Genomic DNA, 19,143 nt, shown 5'->3' with positions numbered 1-19,143 from the left:
AATGCAACTCACTTCCGTAGCTAAGTATTTTTGTTATATCTAACTCTGTTACTGCATTGTTTTATCTATCTGTCTTCATTATTAAATTGTATAATCTTTAAATTTTAATTGCAAATCTGTGTATCTCTCTTTGTACACTTCAAATTCAACCCATCAATATTTGCATAAACTGTCGCAACTTACATCCGTGACGTAACACGTGGTACCAGAAGTGGGGTTTGATGTGTGCAAACTAGGGATAGTGATGATAAGATTGATAGCAGGAGAATTTTGATTGTGTTTTTGCTTATTTATTATTTTAGTTTTTGTATTGTAAGTCATAGTGCAATCAGAATACAATGCAGAAGTTGTTTAGCTGGGGTAAAAGAAAGTTGCAGGATGATCAGAGTGCGAGTCCACTCCCAAGTTAGGTGTCCACATCTGGACAGTGGAACCCAATTGCTCGCCAGTGTAATAAATATGTTGCACCGATCCGATTGGCAGATCCCTGCAAGTCGGTGATGGAATTAGATCTGTCTCGGTATGACAAAAAGGAGCAGAAGGCCGCTGCACAGGTGGGATGGCTGTGTTTTCAGGCGCTCCAAGCTGAGACAGAGAAAAGAGAGATATTGTAATCTGAACTGCAGGTTGTTACAGAGCAATTATCTCACAAATGTACTCACACCACACAGACAGAACACAAATGTACTCACACCACACAGACAGAACACAAATGTGTTTGGTACCCTATAGAGGATTACCCTAATACCCCTAGATGACACCCATTCAACAGGACATAACACCAGGATATGGGTGAAGGTAATTGGCACTGTCCTACACTCCACCATTAGATGTCTCTATGTGGAGAAGAAAACACCATGATATGGATGTAGGTATCATGTAGCACACTGTGCTCTGCTCACTACTAGATGGCCCCATCTTACATAACATTATGATAACACCTATATTATAAGACAATATAATACATGGGTGCAGCTAGTCTGCAGTGTACTACACTCAACCGTCATATGGATGTAGTAATCCTGTAGTGTACTATGCTCTGCTTACCACTAGGTGCCCCATCTTATATGCCATCATGATAACACCTATAGTTTTTGGTAGTTTTATAGTTGAAGGTAGTCTGCACTGTATTAGTCTCCACTATTAGATGTCCCTATTTTGGAGAAGATCTTGCAGGTCCAAACCTTTTTTGCAACCCCTCTTGCTTAAGCCCCCATGCTGGGCACTACCTATCTGCCTGCTGCTTACCCCTCAGCCTGGCCCTGTCATTCTACCATCTCCTCACAAAGAGATGGATATCCATTTCCTGAGAGACAGGGATACTGTCTGAAAACATAGAAGGGGATTTAAAAACCTTTCCCCTTAGAGTGAGCTGGTATGAGTGTTGTGGAGGATAGCCCAGCTCCCGGGTAATGTATCATGTTTACTGTCTTCATCTACCCTCTGTGAATCGGATGATGAATGAGCCAGCCAGTTCACATAGGGTGAAGCTTGGGTGGGAAGAATCTGCCTCTAACTACCTTATGAAAGCATATATAACAGTACTACTTTCTGTCTTTCTTTCTGTGCCCTTTTTTAAAGTTGGAAACTCTGCCTGCTGGAACCCTGAGTTTTGATTCGAGCTTTAGAAAAAGTGAAATCCGGAGCGGCATAATGACTTGGACCAGATTTCTTTGAACACCTCTACAGAAAACTATCATCAGCTGGTGAGAGGGGATCTCATATAAGAGAAGGGATGTCACCTGTAGGTCACAAGATTTAATTTCCATTGTAATACTACCCACTCCCACTGATTGGAGGAACATGACAGAGAATTCATTTTTTTTTAAATAACCCTCAACAATTCAGGACATTAGTTGGCAAATGACAGAATGATATGCACAATAACACAGAAGGAGGAGGGGACTTTGCCCAGAGGAGCTTACTATCCAAGGGGTGGGGGAAGTAGCACATGATAGGAGGGAGGATTGGGTTTGTGGGTAAGAATTGAGTGGTTAAGAGACACAGGAAGACACAGGAAAATGAATAGCACCTCATACTTCCTTTTGTTCATATGATGATGATATGATATAAAAAACCTTCATTAATAGTAATATCAGCAAGTTTGAAAGATCTGGATTATTTACATTTTCTCCTTATGATAGATTTTATCTGATCACCCCAATTATTTATAATGCTCAAGGCTTGATAAAAATGTCAGCATTTTACAGTCTAACCTTACTGAGCAATAATTTCCATTAACTACACCAGGAAGATGACTTTATTAGCATGAATGTGATAAAACAATATAGAGAGAATGAAAACTGAGCCATGGATGATCCCAAAGATCTTCTGACCATGGAGGATCCCAAGGATCTGCTGACCATGGAGGATCCCAACGATCTGCTCACTACAGAGGATCCCAAAGATTTGCTGACCATGGAGAAGATAAGAACTGAGTCTGTTGTGGGATCCAGAACACCAGCTGGCTTGGAAAATATAAGAACGGCAGAAAGACTCCACATATGTCCAGTGAATATCAGAGGATAGTCGATGGAAAAGGAACTTTTATGATTTTTTCCAGTGACAGATGAATGGACAGGTGCAGACATAGTGCCATTCTGTTCAAAGGAGAGGGAAGGATGAGGAAGGCGCATCCTACTTTACTCTCCTTCGAATGATTGAACAGTGGTCATCCTTGGTGGGTCATGTTGGGGGATCACTGTAGACATGTCAGATCTTCACCCGAAACAAGTACAACTGTTTTTTTCGGATGACTATTATCTGATGTGTGTATGTTTAGGTTCAATGTGCTATCCTGAAAATCTAATGGCTTTGATGAAGATAAAGCAAATGGAGGAAGCCGACGACTGAGCTTGGTGTAGGTAGCTGGAGTTGGAGGGGGTAAAGCTCAATTGACAAAGGAGAATTGGTTGGGTGCAGAATCCTTAAAACCTGCAGCCTGTGGAGGAGATAAGACAAAATAAGATAAAGTGAAGATGAGGAATTAGAACAGTGTAGGATACAGAAGATTTTCCAGTTCTGAAAAAAAGAGGAGAACCAAGGGGGTATGAACTTTGTGACAGTGTAGGATTGTAAAGAGCTTCTGCTTTTGGCTACTGAATAGAAATGAACAGCACAGATATGGATGAAAACATCTAGATTCCATCACATACTACTAATACTCAACTATTTGTGCTGCTCCATGCTCCATTTAAATATACAATGCACCTAATCCTTGGCAGTTTTTGAATTTATTAAACTCCACAGATGGGAGATCGAAAGGAACATAATGGTCAATTTTTAATGAGCTTTCACATTCTTTATAGTTATAAACTTTTTACTTTGAACCTGGCTCTTCTTAGCAATAATTCCTAACAAATAAGCTGATTTATAAATGTTCATATTTTGAATCATGTCCATACAGAATTACCAAAATACACAAGGGGAGCTATTGATGGGGAAAAAGTTTCTGAATCACTTTGTCAACATTGGGCACTAAGGACATATTGTATCTCCACAATATATCATCTGGAATGAGCTCCTTTTCTGAATCTCTGTGTTTACAGTGGAACAAGATGGCTGTACCTTGTGCTAGATTTTCCGACCTTCCTCTGTGCTTTAGAACTGAGTGGATGGAGGTCTGAAATACCTCTCTGGGGTTTACAATCATTTTGCGGCCATTGAAAATTTTACGATTAAAAGGTTGCCGGGCAGCATGGCGGAGAATATTGACCCCAGGAACATGAGGCCAAAGATCAAATTCAGAGCTCCTAAATGAAGTGGGAAATACGTGATTCTCTATGCCAAAGATATTTGTATGAGGGTGTTTATTCTGGAGATTCTTCATTAGTGAAGGCCAGTCCCAGTCCTCGACTGGAAGAATAATTTCATCAATGTCATTAAGGAGAACAAACTTACTTTTGAACATATTCCTGTATATACAATTATTTAAGGCTGCAGTTTGTCCAAAATAACCAATCTGAGTGGTAAACCCTTTGACGAAAAGCCAATTTTTGGATGTCTGAAGATAGCGGTCTATTGGCCATGGCACCACATCTACAGTTCCTTCATCAATGTATTGACTTAACACCTTATCTACATCCGGGGTACAGCTGGTGTTATAGATGGTGATTCTAGAAGCCCCCAGAATCCTGTACATCTCAATGCTCTGGACCAGTTGGAGGACGTTGTTGTAGTTCCCATATAAAGTAGAAATACAGATGGTGAAATTGGAAGTGGTTGGCTGTGGTGGACGGTTCCTGACTTTAAACAGAATATTCTGACTTGTGTTTCTGGAATTAGTTGAGAAACTCATGGAAGATCCGCCGTTCCATATGGGAATCTGAACCTGTCACTGTGAACATCTATATTTGCCCTAAGATGTTCTGATTGGTGGAACAATGGAAGATACAATAAAGTTCTTTCACAGATATATGGATGAAAGCGATGACCCAAACTGATTGGCCAAGTCTAGGCTCATAATATGGAGCGATGATGAATGTTCGATTATCTAGAGCTGTAATAGTGTCTGTTGTAATAGGAAGTTCCTGTATTGCCACCTTCTGATGTCTGAATTCTACATAGTAGGGGTAAATAAAGACAGCAACAAACACAAATAAGGAGAGCGTGCAGAAAATTCATCTGGAAGGTGTCTGCGTTCTGGTCTCATCAGATGATAACAGCTGGAAAAAAAGAGAAAAATCGGCATCAATGTAAGTTCACCAACATGTTTCACAGTGCTGTACAGAGGGCTGGGATCTGTCTTGCCAAGCAGGCAAAAATCATGTAGCACCTATTTTTTTAAGCAATAACTGGACCGCTGCCTGCCCTCAATGATGGCAAGAGCCATAATATTATGGCACAATATGTCATCCCTAAAATGTAACCTCAGTGTTGTGGGGATCTGCAGATATGAAGATTTAACAAGGGAGTCCCTAGATATCTATGCCCTTACTTAAGGGATAAGTACAAATAACAGCACCATACAATTAAAAGCCTTTATAAGCTTTGTAAGGTCCAGTGATGTCCATATACCATCCCACGACGATCCCTTTTGGCGCTATGTAATGGAATCACCCTGCATTACAAATGTAGCTGATGCTGACTGGTGGTGTAAGAATTTCAGCTTTTATATGATTATAAATTTCTATCTTTGCCAGTTGCAGTGATTTTACCCTTTTGTATCTGCAGATAGGATTTGTAATTGGTGCCTCCATTGTGTTGGCTGAAATTTTTAGATTTTGTTTTTAGATATTTGCATTTCAAAGAGTTTTCTGCCATAAGGTTGGGCTCTCTGCCTTCCTCCTCCTCTGCACTTCATTTGATGAGTATTAACCTAATTACATTCAATTTCTGGTTTGGTGTTTTGACAAGTGGAAATCTAACATTTGGATATTCAACCTGCAAGAAAGAATTAGTGTGTGGCCATGTTTTATTGATGAAACCAGACGTTAGCCCTGTGTTAAGCTACGTTTTCCTGCATAAATTGAATTATTACTGGATTTTATCCTTACTATTAAAATCATTACAGATCCTTGAGAGACTGTTCTAGTAAAGCCCCTGGCCCGGGTGGTTAAATGCCACAACTAATGGCTATGGCACCCTAAGTAACCACTTAGGTAGCCTATCCAGAAATCTAGCCCCGATCATACATTTGTTAAGTTGGATCTCCCAGGAGTAATTATCTAGCTAGAGTCAGCTTCCAATAGTCAAGCAGAATTTGCAGGTGTACAGATAAAAGCTTTGCACATACATACAATGATTCTCACCCCACAGTGGGGGGCCGCTTGCTTGTACTTCCCCTTCCCTCTTTATTGAACAGAATGAAAAAGAATATTGAAATAAATACATTGTTTACACAGCAAGATTAATAATATATATAGGTATGTCAAAAGGATTTTTTCAGAATAATATCATTGTCACAATCTATGACATTTCTCATCAAGTAAAATTTAAAGTAATTGTATGAGATTTAACAAACATTATTCAAGTGATAAATGAAAAACTAAAATTCTACAATGTTTATGGGAGATATATGTATCCATAGTGTGTAATAATAATACAATACAAAAATACAGGGTATAATCAATTTCTTACTCATATAACTTGATAAAGGTTGTAAGGGTACAAGGCTGGAAATGATTGATATCTAAACGAAACTTTGATTGAGGTAAAGGCTGCATCTAGGTAAAAATAAGTATATCAGTAATACTATGTGATTACGATAGGCAGGATCCATCAAGTGATGACATTGCTGTCTATGCTCAATGAGGGGATTTTCAGAGACCAAACAATAGCAGTCTCTGTTATCTAGAATGGTCATACATATGTGTTTATAGTGTTCCTTGTTGAGGATAACCATACCTTAGTCTGAGGGTTTAAAGATCATGTTTCTCTGTTGTTTGAGCTTGTGAAGAGCCTGGTAATGTTTTTTGGTAAAGTTAATGTCGTGGTGTTCCTTATGAAGATTGCTCCTCACGATTTGCTCAGTGGTGGTATCCACAAATGTTTGTATATGTGGATTTAAAGATAGTGATGGATAATATGATGATTTGGGTTTCTTGGTGAGTGGAGCTATCGGAGTTTGTTCAGTGTTTGAAGGAGTTTCTGTTATCTCTACCGTTTCGTCACTTTCATTTTCCATCAGTAGCATATGTAAGTCTTTAAGTATCCTAAAGTCCTGGGTATTGCAATTTTGAAAGAGTGTGGGTGAAGAGTAATCTGGTTCTTGGGAGGTTTTGTAAAACAAGACCTTAAGTGTGAGGTTTCTCGCAAATAAATTTAAATCCTTAATAAGTTCAAAATTGTCCATGTTTTGTGAAGGACAGAAGGATAGGCCCATCATAAGGACTTGTGTTTTCTCATCAGATAGAGTGACAGATTAATTATCTCCATTCCATTTATATTTTCTTGGGTGGTATGAGGAATTTGTCCAATGTGTTGATACGATTGGTGGGTGACGGGATGTGTCTTTGAAGTGGTTCTAAAATAGATTTGTGAACCTTGGGGATATTATCTGTGGATTTGTAGTTGGCCCATGTTGCCCCTGGGATTGAGTGTTCACTTAAAGAAGTATGTGTGAAGTCTGGTTGTATACTGGGTGGGTATACCTGTAAGGTAATGTGAGATGTTTTGGTAGTTCCCAGTTGCCCTAGTTGCTGGGGTTGTGAGGTTGGTTGAAGTAAAGTGAGAGTCTCTCCCGGTGGTGAAGGATTATCTAGAATACTCTCTAAAATGGGAGGGGTGGAAGACGAATAATGAGGAAAATTAGTGTGAGTTGGAGATATGGTTGGGGGTATTCTTTTTAAATCTTGTATTGAATTAAATGAGTCACTAAGGAATCTTTTTTTATGTTGTTTGTCAGTGATGTTCAGGGACTCTATCTGTTGGTTTAAGTTGCTGATCGGTAATGTTTTGGGGGGTTCCTCCGACTGTATCTTAGGGATCCTGATATCTTTGTTAATTGCATTGACTAAAGTGGGTTTATCCCATTGGTATGCTCTTTTGTTAATGAATGCCCATTTGTCCCTTTGAAATTTCTTATCTTTTTTGGTAAAGATGCCAGTGTTAAATCTAGTTTAATTTTAAGGTTGTTTAATTTATCGGAAAAGTACAATAAGCCTATGGTGTGAAGGTGATAGGATTGTAACTGATGTAGTTCATGATCAATTTCTTTTATTTCCTCATCATAATAATGAATCAATATTTTCATTAAAGCTTCAGAACATTTGTTAAGGGTTTGTTCCCATGGGCCTCTAATTCTCTTCCTGTGTTTTTGACATTAGGGAAGAGTTGTATCCTTAAACCGAAAGGATTGCACCCTTCCCCAATATATTTATGAAAGTAAGCAAGGTCTTCTTCATCACCTTTTTTGTATTCCTTGAATATACGTATGTACAATGTTACCCATATACTGTGAAGTGTCAAACAGTTATGAGGTATAGATCTGTCTGAACTTGTTTACTAAATATATTTAAATACAACAATTTTGTTTCTCAAAACTCTTTTCAGCCCAAAACCTCTTTCTTTCCCTTCTTTGATTTGAATGTTCAATTTAGACTAATCAAAGAGGTGGCTCAACATTCACTGTAAAACTCTAGTAAGGGGAACACACTTCTCTTCTTATGGTTAATTAAAGAAGCAAGGACAGTCAGGCTGGGGAGATAATGGCTCCTGTACTGAAATGAACTACTTTACTATCACTGCTCACCTTGCGTGTCTTACAATGTGCTTTAGAAATTAGACCCCCACCTCATTTCCTGGCTGCAGTATAATTCACATGTTCTCCCACACTTCTCCCAATATCAATACCATTTTAGGTACAATCCTTAATGACAGGGAAAGCCCAGGTGTTATCCTGCAATAAAAATGAATTTCTAGCATTAGAGACACAGCTGCCAAAAATGTCCAGTGGCAGGACAGTTTTTGATTCATATTTGTATTTTGTGATTTGTAAATGAGACACAGCTACAAAAAAAACTCAATAAGAAAATATTTTTAGTTTAGAGACTCAATTCAGAATCACAAAGCAGTTTTCCTGCAAATGAATGAGAAGAAGGAAGAGGGGTACACCAGGTGGTTATGTTATCAGCAATTTCAATAAAATTGAAGAATTGGTTCTAGACTGAGAATCCAATGAACTTGTTGGGTCTTGTACAACTGTCCTGGTATTTAAATACAATCCTAATGTCCTGTGGATCCAGAAGCATGGCACTTGATTGATGCTTAGTTTCAGTCCATGTACTTTAGAGTTCAGAGATTGCTAAGATTTCCTATCTGATAGTATGTACATAGTTCAGGCATCAAAGTCACCATAGGGAGAGACGTTTGGAGCACAGTACAGGAGACAAGTAAATCTAGGGTGCTCTATATATCAGTTGCAGAGATTTTTGGTGCACTTGAAAAAATATTTAGAGGAGGAATTTTAGATAAAATGTCAAACAAATTCTAATGTAACCATTTGAGATAAACCAGTAATAAGATATCAGAAATGACATTTCTTTTTGCAGGGGCAGATATATTGACCCATAAAGAATGACAAATAGGTAGAACCAAGATATCCTAAGATCTAAAATATGCAATGTGGAATTGTAGATGTCTGACATTCTCCAGTAACCAATGTCCTTAAGTGTTTTCCATTAAGGATTTCCATAGGTGTGACTAGATTAGAAGTGAGTAACACATTTTGTGCAATGAATCTTCTTCCTAAGACTAAAAGAAACCACCAGTAAGTCTATTCAGAAGTGTCATACTCCAAAAAGAAGGGGGTAGGGATAACACAAGGATAACACAGAACCAAAGGAGTATTAATAGCTCCTTCAACAGAATAAAATGGTTCCCAGCAGAGAGAGATATAATATAATAACAAGGCTCTCCAGTTCCTGTATAGGGCCAGGAAAAGCCCCCACAGATGGTTGGTTGGTGGAACAAGATGGGTAGAAATAGGTGTTGTCATGCCATCTCATGCACTAACCTGGCATGAACTAGATTAGCCTTCCTTAAACACAGGGTAACCCTTAAAAATAACTTTCAGATCTCAGGTAACCCCGACTACTACTGTATATACCTGAGTATAAGCCCACTTTTTCAGAACCCAAAATGTGCTAAAAAAAAGTCACCCTCGGCCCATACTCCAGTCAGCACCCGATCCGAAAGCCGCGTCCAGCGATTTACGTCCCGGTGGAAATGCGGCAGAAATACGCTGACTGCAAAAGCCAGGGGTATGCCAGAGTGGCATACCTCCAGCGTCAAATTCAAAACTACACAAAACATACTCAAAACATATTTAAAAGTATACAAAAAAACCACACTTACCTTGTTCTGTTTTCATCCCCCGGTGTCCTGCTGGTCCCCACAGCTCCTCCGGACACGTCTTCTTTCTTCTGTCTTTAGCCGCAGAATGCAGAGACGATCTCCTGGGGTTTCCCGGTAATGTCGGTGCATGTGTCGGTTCATGTGGGAGAAGTGGCGGGAAAGTGAAATATTTTGTGTTTGATTCAATACAAATTAGCTGTATTGAGTCCAATACAAAGAAATTTTATATAATATATATTTATTATATTATATATACATTATACATGCTACTGTACAGTTATATTACATGTTTAGCTATTTTTACAGATTTTTGTTTGTTGTTTGTGTATTTTTTTTTAAATAAAGTTTAATAATAAATTTATTAAATATTGGTCATGTTTCGGTAAGTTATGTCTAAGATTTATAACCCTACAATGTAAAATAAATTTTCATGCAAAAAATGTAATGCTTTTTATGTGGAAACACAAACAGAATGAGAATGCTAGAGGAAGCTATAGTGAATGTAGTACCGCTGTGTACCGGTTTCAGACACTTTTTTTGGGACAGAATTTTATAGCCAGGGAGGTTAAAGAGAATTTCGTGGTTAGTTACAGTAAGTAGTATACCTACCTAACCACTAAAATCTCACTATGATATTTGTTTACTGTATTATGGCTGTAATGGCTGTATTATGCATTTTTATTTGTATTTATCTTCAATATTGAAACTTCCCAGTAGCTGCAGCATTTCCCACCCTCAGCTTATACTCGAGCCAGTCAATTTTTCCTGTTTTCCAAGGTAAAAATAGGTACCTCGGCTTATACTTGGATCGACCTATACTCGAGTATATACAATATATCCACAGCTCACAGCATATCAGTGTGGAAATCAGTAGGAAGTATTCCTCTTACATTGCTGGTCATTGGGAAGAATGTCACTCTTACAGATAGCCAAAGAGATTAATAGTGTTGGATAAACCTAAGAGGGACAAATTGCTAATTGCTCAAGGAACCCCTAGCAAACTCTGGAGAAACCCTGATTGATAAATACTGGTTTCTGGATGAATGAAACAGGAACAATACAATTTTATATTGTACACATTGGACCTGATTTATTAAAGCTCCCCAAGACTGGAGAACATCATGAGTAATCCAGCAAACCTGTAATAAGTAGGGTCCTGAAAATCAGAGCCTAATATGTATATACTTTACATTTATATTATATACACTTTATAATATAAATATATAGGTAATATAAATACATGTATAGATATCTGTGATAAATATATAAATACATATAAATATAGTCTAAAAATATGAAAACATTTATATATTTATAAATATTTATGTATTTTAATATTTTTATATTATATTTATATGCATTTATATAATTATATATAGCTATATGTTTTAAAAATGCATGTAACATTTCTGCTACGTTTATATGTTTTTTTATAAACTTTTCCAAGCAACTGTTAGCTTTTTAAGAAAGTTTCCATGAAAGCAATGGGAGCTTTTTGAAGTGTTTTTAGCAGGACTTTAGAATCTGAAAGCCCCTTTAATAAGGAGACTCCCAGATCTCCACCACCCCACCCTGGGGAATGAGAACAGGGGTACATTAAACCCCTTAATCATTCCCTAAATGGTGAAAAAATGTGTAAAAAAAGGGGAGGCTTTAATGTTTAAGTATTTTATTTAATGTGTTTGTTTAGTGTAACGTTTAAACTTTTTTTTTTTACAGGTTATCTCACAATGACAGGATGATTCCCACAGCTGCATTCATAAAATGAGCACAGCTGTGGGACCGACAGTGCGGGATCCCCAGGCACTAGGGGTTAAATGTGTGTGTACATGTACATATAAAAGAGAAATTATAGGAAGAAATAGGCAAAGAGGATTTTTTGGGGTATATTGCTTTACATGCTTCAAAGATTGCCTATTTCTTCCTTTGATTTCTGATGTCATGTGCTTGGCTCCAAGCAACATTCATGGAGGATATTAATTCTGGTTAAAGGTGGAATCCCCCTCCTTTCAGATCCTCCTGAATTGCAAAGCTGAAAATGAATCGCCTTAATTGGCGGATTCTCAACCTCATTGCTCATTTTTCAAAGCAGGAATCCAGCTGGCAAGTGAAGGCGAGCACTCGGCTGTGGCTCGGAGCAATGCGCCTTGTATATTGGCGCGTATTTTCAAGCGGCGAGCTTACACTTGCTTGTTTGATAAATCAAGGCCAATGTACTGGCAAGTACACAACAGCTAACGGAGGATTGGCATGGATAGATGACCAATAATATACTGATGAATATCTGGGTCACCTGTCAACACACATTAGTATTTGTTTAAAATGTTTTTTTTTTATTGAAGGATGTTTCAATATATAACAATAAAAGCAAAACAACAATCAGGGTTATAACAAATAAATTGACATAAAATATACAAATGTGTAGAAAAACATACATGGAATAAATAAAAAAACAAAAGAAGAAAGGAAAAAAAGACAGGTCTATGAAAATCAGGAAGTCTTAGCAGGCTTGATGGAGGTCATGCAGGCGATTAAGCAGGGGTCTATGGGGGGGAGGGGAGCGTTCAAAAAGGGGTAGTTCGGGGGGCAGATGGAGTTTAGCGAGGAGAGGTTGTGTGAGGGGTCAGTGGTATCAAATGTAGGGGAAGGGGAAGCAGGCAGTGGTATATTTAAAGAACAGGAGCAGTCAGTGGGAGATGCGGATAGAGGAGAAGTCTACGTGTGCTTCGAGGGCCTGCTGGGAGCACACTTACAGGAGGAAGTTCGTGTGAAGATTTTAGAAGGTGATTATGTCGACATATTTTCTCTTTTGCCTTTAGATCGCTTCAATGTCGATAGGCCGGTGGGGGAGGAGCGTAAGGATGAAAGCAAGCAACGGTGTCATCGCTTGATTCCTCGCACCTTGCTTAAGGTGCGTTTATTATATTAACCAGCGTACTTGGGGAAAGTCAGCCAGAGCTGTGTGCGGTTTTATTTTGCTACCTGGACACTATTGGGGAATCGCACCGGCTTTACGGTGGCACTGCCTGGCTGCAGTATGACGAACTATTTCGTCAGCAGAAGGCAGTGAGACCGTCATTGCGGTGGGATCACAAAGACATCGGTCTTTGGATGAAGATAATGACAGTGGGGAGGCCCAGTGGACAATAGTTTTTTTCAGGGGGGGGGGCGGTGGGCCACAAGGAGTTGGATCGCCGGCTGGACAGAAGCATGGAGTGTGCTGGCTGTTCAATGAGGGCACGTGCAAATTTGGCATGACTTGCCATTTCCGCCACGAATGTTCAGGATGTGGAGGTAAGCACATGGCAAGTCGGGGGGGGGGGGGGATGTGGCGCTGGAAAAATGAATGACACCAGTGATCAAGGATGCGGCCTTTTCTAAATAAGTATCCTGACCGGGCGGCGGCTAGAATATTGGAGGAGGGTTTTGAGAATGGTTTTTGGATTCCCTGTGAATTACCTGTTGTTCCAAAGGAACCCAAAAATTTGAGGTTGGCATTGCAGCATCCAGAGGTAGTGACAGCAAAATTGGAGAAAAAAGTGGGGCTAGGACGGATGAGCGGCACTTTTGAGATGCCGCCACTGGAAGGTTTGTTGGTTTTACTGTTGGGCTTGGTCCCCAAAAAGAAGCCAGGTAAGTTTAGATTGATCCATCATATATCATTACCGCTGGGGGTTCAGTAAATGATGGCATTGATCGGGAATCCGTGGCTTACACATCGCTGGATGCTGCTATTCGGTGGGTACGGCGGTATGGAAAAGGTGCGTTGATGGCAAAAGCGGACATTGAGGCCCCGAGTGTTTGCATTTGTTAGGGTTCAAGTGGCAGGGGGAGTATTTCGTGGACAGGTGCTTGCCCATGGGTTGATCCATTTCTTGCGCACTGTTTGAACAATTTAGCACTTTTTTGGATTGGGTTGTCAAGTCGGTGGCGGGGGTGGAATCGGTCATCCATTATTTGGATGATTTTTTGTTGATCGGGCCTCCAGGTAATTCTGTTTGTAGGGTTTTGTTGGGGACATTACAGCATGTGGCAGATCATTTTGGTGTACCTTTGGCGGCGGAAAGAAACGAAGGCCCAGGTTTAGCGATTACATTCATTGAGTTGGATTCTGTAGCTTTGGAGAACAGGTTGCCGCAAGACAAGTTGGTAGCACTGAGGGCAGAAGTGGCTGGGGCTTGTGACAGGAAGAAGATGCGTTTGAAAGAGGTACAGTCTTGGTTGGGGAAGTTGAACTTTGCATGTAGGGTGGTGAGGATGGGTAGAATATTTTGTAGACGGTTGGCAGCTGCAACGGCAGGAGTCAAATCGCCGTCACACTTTGTGCGTTTGTCCATGGAAGTAAAAAGGCAGATTTGAAGGTGTGGAAAATGTTTTTGGTGTTGTTCAATGGGAAGGCTATGTGGTTGGAAGGGCCTATCACGGTGGTGGATTTGGAGTTGTACAGTGATGCAGCGGGGTCTACGGGTTTTGGCGCCTATTTTCAGGGTAAGTGGAGTGCCGGGCGTGGCCTCAAGAGTGGGTGGAAGCAGAGCAGAGCTGGTGAAGAATTTGGTGGTGCTGGAACTATTCCCCATTGTGGTGGCAATTAAATTGTGGGGGAAGGAGTTAGCGAACAAAAAAGTGAGATTCCATTGTGATAACCTGGCAAGGCCTTCAACAGTCTATCGGTATCATCAGGGCAAGCAGTGCGGCTGTTGAGGCATTTAGTGTTGAGGTGCTTGCAGCATAACATCTCTCTGTTTGCGTGCCATATTCCAGGGTTAAAAATGTTGTGGCTGATGCGTTGTCACGTTTCCAGTAGGACAGGTTTTGTGTGCTGGCGCCAGAGGCGGAGCAGCGAGGGGAGCCTTGTCCAGTGGAACTGTGGGGACTTGCATTGGCCTGATTGGTGAGATGGTACAAAGGTCGGTGAGTGAGCGCACGTGGGCTAGTTATGCGGGGGTTTGGAGAGAGTGGGATCAGTTATGCAGGCAGTTTGGAGAGAGGCGGACAGGAGAGAATTCAGTGCACCTATTGTTGTTTTGGCTGGCTCAGGATTTTGCTAGAGGTGTGTCAGTGGCGAGGTCAATGGATATTAGCGGGTATGGCATTTTGGTTTAAGTTGCAAGGGGAGAGGGACCTGGAAAAGACGTTTTTAGTAAGACAGGCTGTTAAAGGTTATAGGAGAGGAAAGAGGTCGCTGGATACTGGGAGGCCGGTTTCCTTTACGTTGTTGGGGGAGTTGTTGATGAGCATAGCACGGGTATGCAAGGGTTCATATAAAAAATTGCTCTTTAAGGCAGCGTTTGTTTTAGTGTTTTTTAGGGAATTGAGGATTGGGGAATTAGTTAGCCCCCCCCGGGACCGGGGCTGGGGGAGTAGTGTGGCAGGATGTCTCTTGGTCGGAGGAGGAGTTGAGTGTGTGGATCTGCAAGTCTAAGACTAGTTTGGGAAAGGTTTTCGAATACAACTTTGTAGGCTGGTGGGGTCCCCTGTCTGCCCAGTTATGGTAGTAGGGAAATTCATCAGACGGAGGCCCAGGACAGGAGGGCCTTTGTTGTTGCATGAAAACGGGACCTTTTTATCTTGTTTTCAGTTCATAGTGGTGTTTAAAAAGAATTTGTGAGTATAGGTAAAGATCCAAAGGGTTACTCATCCCATTCCTTTAGGACTGGGGCGGCCACAGAGGCGGCCAGATGGGGCCTAGGGGAGAGGGTTATTCAGAGGATTGGACGATGGGAATCGGGAAGGTTCCGGTTGTACATTCGGCCGCATCTGTTGTAAGATGGGGGTTCAATAGGGGGTTAGTTGGTGGGGTGGTGCGGAAGGAGTTGTTGTATGTTAGGAAAAATGTTTGTTTTATTACAGGAGGGCACAACTGCTTAGTTTGGATACTGAGTCACTCCAATGTGTGGTGGGGTGCCAGAGGAGCAGAGGTACGGTCGGAGGGCCGACTGCTAGGATTGCCCAGGAAGGAAGGCTACAGTGCGCTGGCTGGGTGTTCGTGGCATGCTATGGAGCAGGGTGGTGCTGGAGCTTCGAAGATTTGTGGAATTCGACCTGCGCCCGGATGTGGTGGTAATACATGCGGGAGGCAATGATTTGGGGCAGCGATCCATGCGGGAATTGATCAGGGATATTAAAATTAATTATTTGAGGATCAGGTTAGAGTTCCCGGCAGTCATCATAGTTTGGTCAGATATAGTGGCCAGAACGAGTTGGAGGGGAAAAAAGGTCGGTAGTGAAGGTCAATAAGGCATAAATCAAATTAAATAAGGAGGTGGCCAGGTTTGTAGCTCGGAATAAGGGTATGGTGGTTAGGCACAGAGAATTGGAGGAAGAAACGTGGAGGTCTCTGTGCAGTGACGGGGTGCACCTGAATGCCATAGGTACAGATTTGTAGATTTTGGGTCTGCAAGATGGAGTGCAGCGAGCATTTCAGGTGTGGAAGAGTGCTCAGGCATGAGGTATCCCGCTTGAGCGCAGTGGCGATTGGGGTTTAGGAGGGTAAGAGTCCTGGTGGTCATTTTGGTAGGGCAACCCAGTGGTAGGGTGCCCATTAATGGTGTTATGGTGGGGCCCCTGAGGCGGTGCTGGGCGGCTAGGGGCCAGTGTGGTAAAAAATGGTGAATTACACTCGGTGGAGTGGACTTTACCCTTCCTAGACCTGCGGCCTGGTTGGTTAAAAAGTGGAGTTGGATATAGTGCAATAGGGCACAGTGGTTTTTGATTGTTGGTTTACAGATTTAGATTATAATTGGTAAAATAAAAATTTAGGCAATTTTGAAATATTATTGTTATTAATATGCTATTGTTATGTTATGTTAATGTGTTGATAATTTGAATGTTAAATTATGGTAATGTATGTTATTTAAAGTAAGTTATTTCATATGTTATTTAAGATGGTTATTTATTGTTTAATAAAAAGAAGTTTTCAAAAATTTTGTTAAATAAACGGCTGCTTGCCAGCCATTTTAACCCAAAACAGGTGTCAATGCTTTTTGGAGAAAAGAGGGAGGGATGGCTGGTAAGAGGGGGCGGGAGAATGTGAGAGAAGGTGAGGATAGTGAAAGCAAGGTGCGGAAATGGTTTGAATACAAAAAATGTGGTTAAGTGCGGGAAGGATTTTTAGGTGAAAAATGGTTAGTGCAAGTTGGGGGAGGGGAAAGAAAATTGGTTTAAAGGGATTTTGGGTGAGAGGCGGCGATGATCCGAGCTACCCGAGTCATGGAGTGCACCACTCTTCATTTATTCAAACATCTATCCATTATCCAAATCTGAGAGTGATACACAACACTTAGAGTTTTGTATTCCGACTCCTCTTTTGTCACAGATGGGAGGATTTCTGCTTTAACACTTCCTGCAACATCCCAATATCAGTTCACAAGGAATGTTCATTTTGGCTTGGTATTGAGGTTCTGACACCTCCAAAGGGGTTGATTATCATAGACAAATAAAGCAAACTGAGTCTGGTTGGATCTATTCATTATTAACACGTTCTTATCTTGACCTCTGTGTTTTCAGCCTGTACTTATCTCTTTTCATATCTACTTAAATATGGAGATCTGTTTTGTTACAGTTTTTTGTTATTTGTTTTTACTACAGCCTGTTGTGCACATGTTATTATTATCATTTGCAATATTTAATGTATATATATATATTGTTGATAATATTTTTTTGCCTTCCTCTGGATCAATTCTGTTTATAGGGTTTTATCTGGGATATGCTTATTTCCCTAGAGGTTGAACTTGATGTGATTATCCATCCTGACTATGTAATATTGTTATATTGTACTGTTCAGTTCTGTGTCTGCAATACCCACCAGTATACCTACAATGGATACTCCTATGTTCCCTTTATAACATACTGTATAACCAATCTTTCCTAAGACAATAAAACTGCGCTGCCAGGCAATGTGTAGTTTGGCCCTGTGTTGCTGGATAATCTATTTGTCCATCATAGTTATGCCTGATCTTGCTCTCCAGTTTGGAGCTTAATGCCCATGGTCCTTAAATGTTTGGTCCACTATGGGATGACCTGCTGATATTTTGTCCATTTTGAAGGAATGGCATGAAAAAATGATTTTCTTTTATAGGGTAGATATTGGGCACTATGCTGGGACTGGATAGTGGAAGCAGTGTTGGGACTGGCTATTGGGCATTGTGTTGGATCTGGTTATTGGGAGTTGTGTTGGGACCGGGTAGTGAGAGCTGTGTTGGGATGGTATTTAAAATGGCAGTAAGTCTGTGTTTGGACAAAGTATTGGATATTTGGAATGGTTAGTGTAAATGTGAAAGAATTAGAGGTCCTATTAATAATTACATTTTATCCTCTATAATTTACTTAATGGAGTATTTCTACAATACACAACCTTCCCAAATTCCCCACCATTTTTGTTGCAAACTTTGTAATTGAGCCAAGAACAAGGTTTGTCAACTTGCTCTGCCAAATCCAAGAGATACTTAGCCAACATCAAATAGTCAGAAACATGTCAGCAATTAGTCTATTAGCTAGTATGAAAGACTCAAAAGAGCCAGAGGGGCAGAAAAAAGACATTTTATATCCCAATGCCTAACCCACAGGAAGAAATAGAGGAGGACCAACCTTCCATGGGCCATGATGAAATAGGAGGTCCAGAGGGGTGAAGAAAGAGGGACTCCCCCCTCACTACTTACTAAGTACACCACAGACAGGGGGAGGTGGAATAAAAAGTTGCTCAGCAGCAATCTTGCTTTTCCTATCTAAAATACTTCCCAAACCACCCCACCATGCAGCTTCAACACAAGAATTGCACATCTGATGGCTCTGCACCTATGGCCATATAGATTGGAGACACATCCATGTTCCAATAATATGTCCCTGTCACTACTGGGTAGGTGCACCTAGACATGGATTCATCATGAGCAGAGGCAATACATATACTGTGGGTAAATCCAGTGTCAGCTCGTGAAACTGATAAAGGTACAGGACTTTAGTGAGATTCACATCCTTGGTCACCTATACTACCTCCATCTCATCATCATCCTTGTTCTCCCCTTTTCCAGGAATGCCACCTTTCCATTGTCAATACCAATATCTTCTATACCTCCAAAAGTGTATACATGTATGCACAAGAGAAAAGCTGCCATGTTGTTACTAACCTATTCATGGGAGACTGGTACCCAGTACTAGTTCCAAGCAGGTCCTATTATGAGTGCCAGATTGTCCATTTTCATGGTCTTGGCCAACTGCCACTCACTTGGTGGACATGCGGCTCAACACAATCGGGCTGAAATCTGGTGATGTGCATGTCCCTACAGGTTGGAATTCCACCGTGTATTTGTTGGAGCAACTTGGCCAACCAAAGATGAGTGTCCATGAAGTTCT

The 19,143-nt window shown here is 40.7% G+C and overlaps 1 pseudogene; it reads right to left on the bottom strand.

Moving 5' to 3' along the window:
* Positions 1–3,430: 3,430 nt before the first annotated feature.
* Positions 3,431–14,132, bottom strand: LOC140327605 (uncharacterized; annotated as a pseudogene).
* Positions 14,133–19,143: the final 5,011 nt, after the last annotated feature.

This window comes from Pyxicephalus adspersus, chromosome 3 (assembly GCF_032062135.1).
Source record: "Pyxicephalus adspersus chromosome 3, UCB_Pads_2.0, whole genome shotgun sequence".
Classification (NCBI taxonomy): Eukaryota; Metazoa; Chordata; class Amphibia; order Anura; family Pyxicephalidae; genus Pyxicephalus; species Pyxicephalus adspersus.
This window is presented reverse-complemented; position numbering and strand designations above follow the sequence as displayed.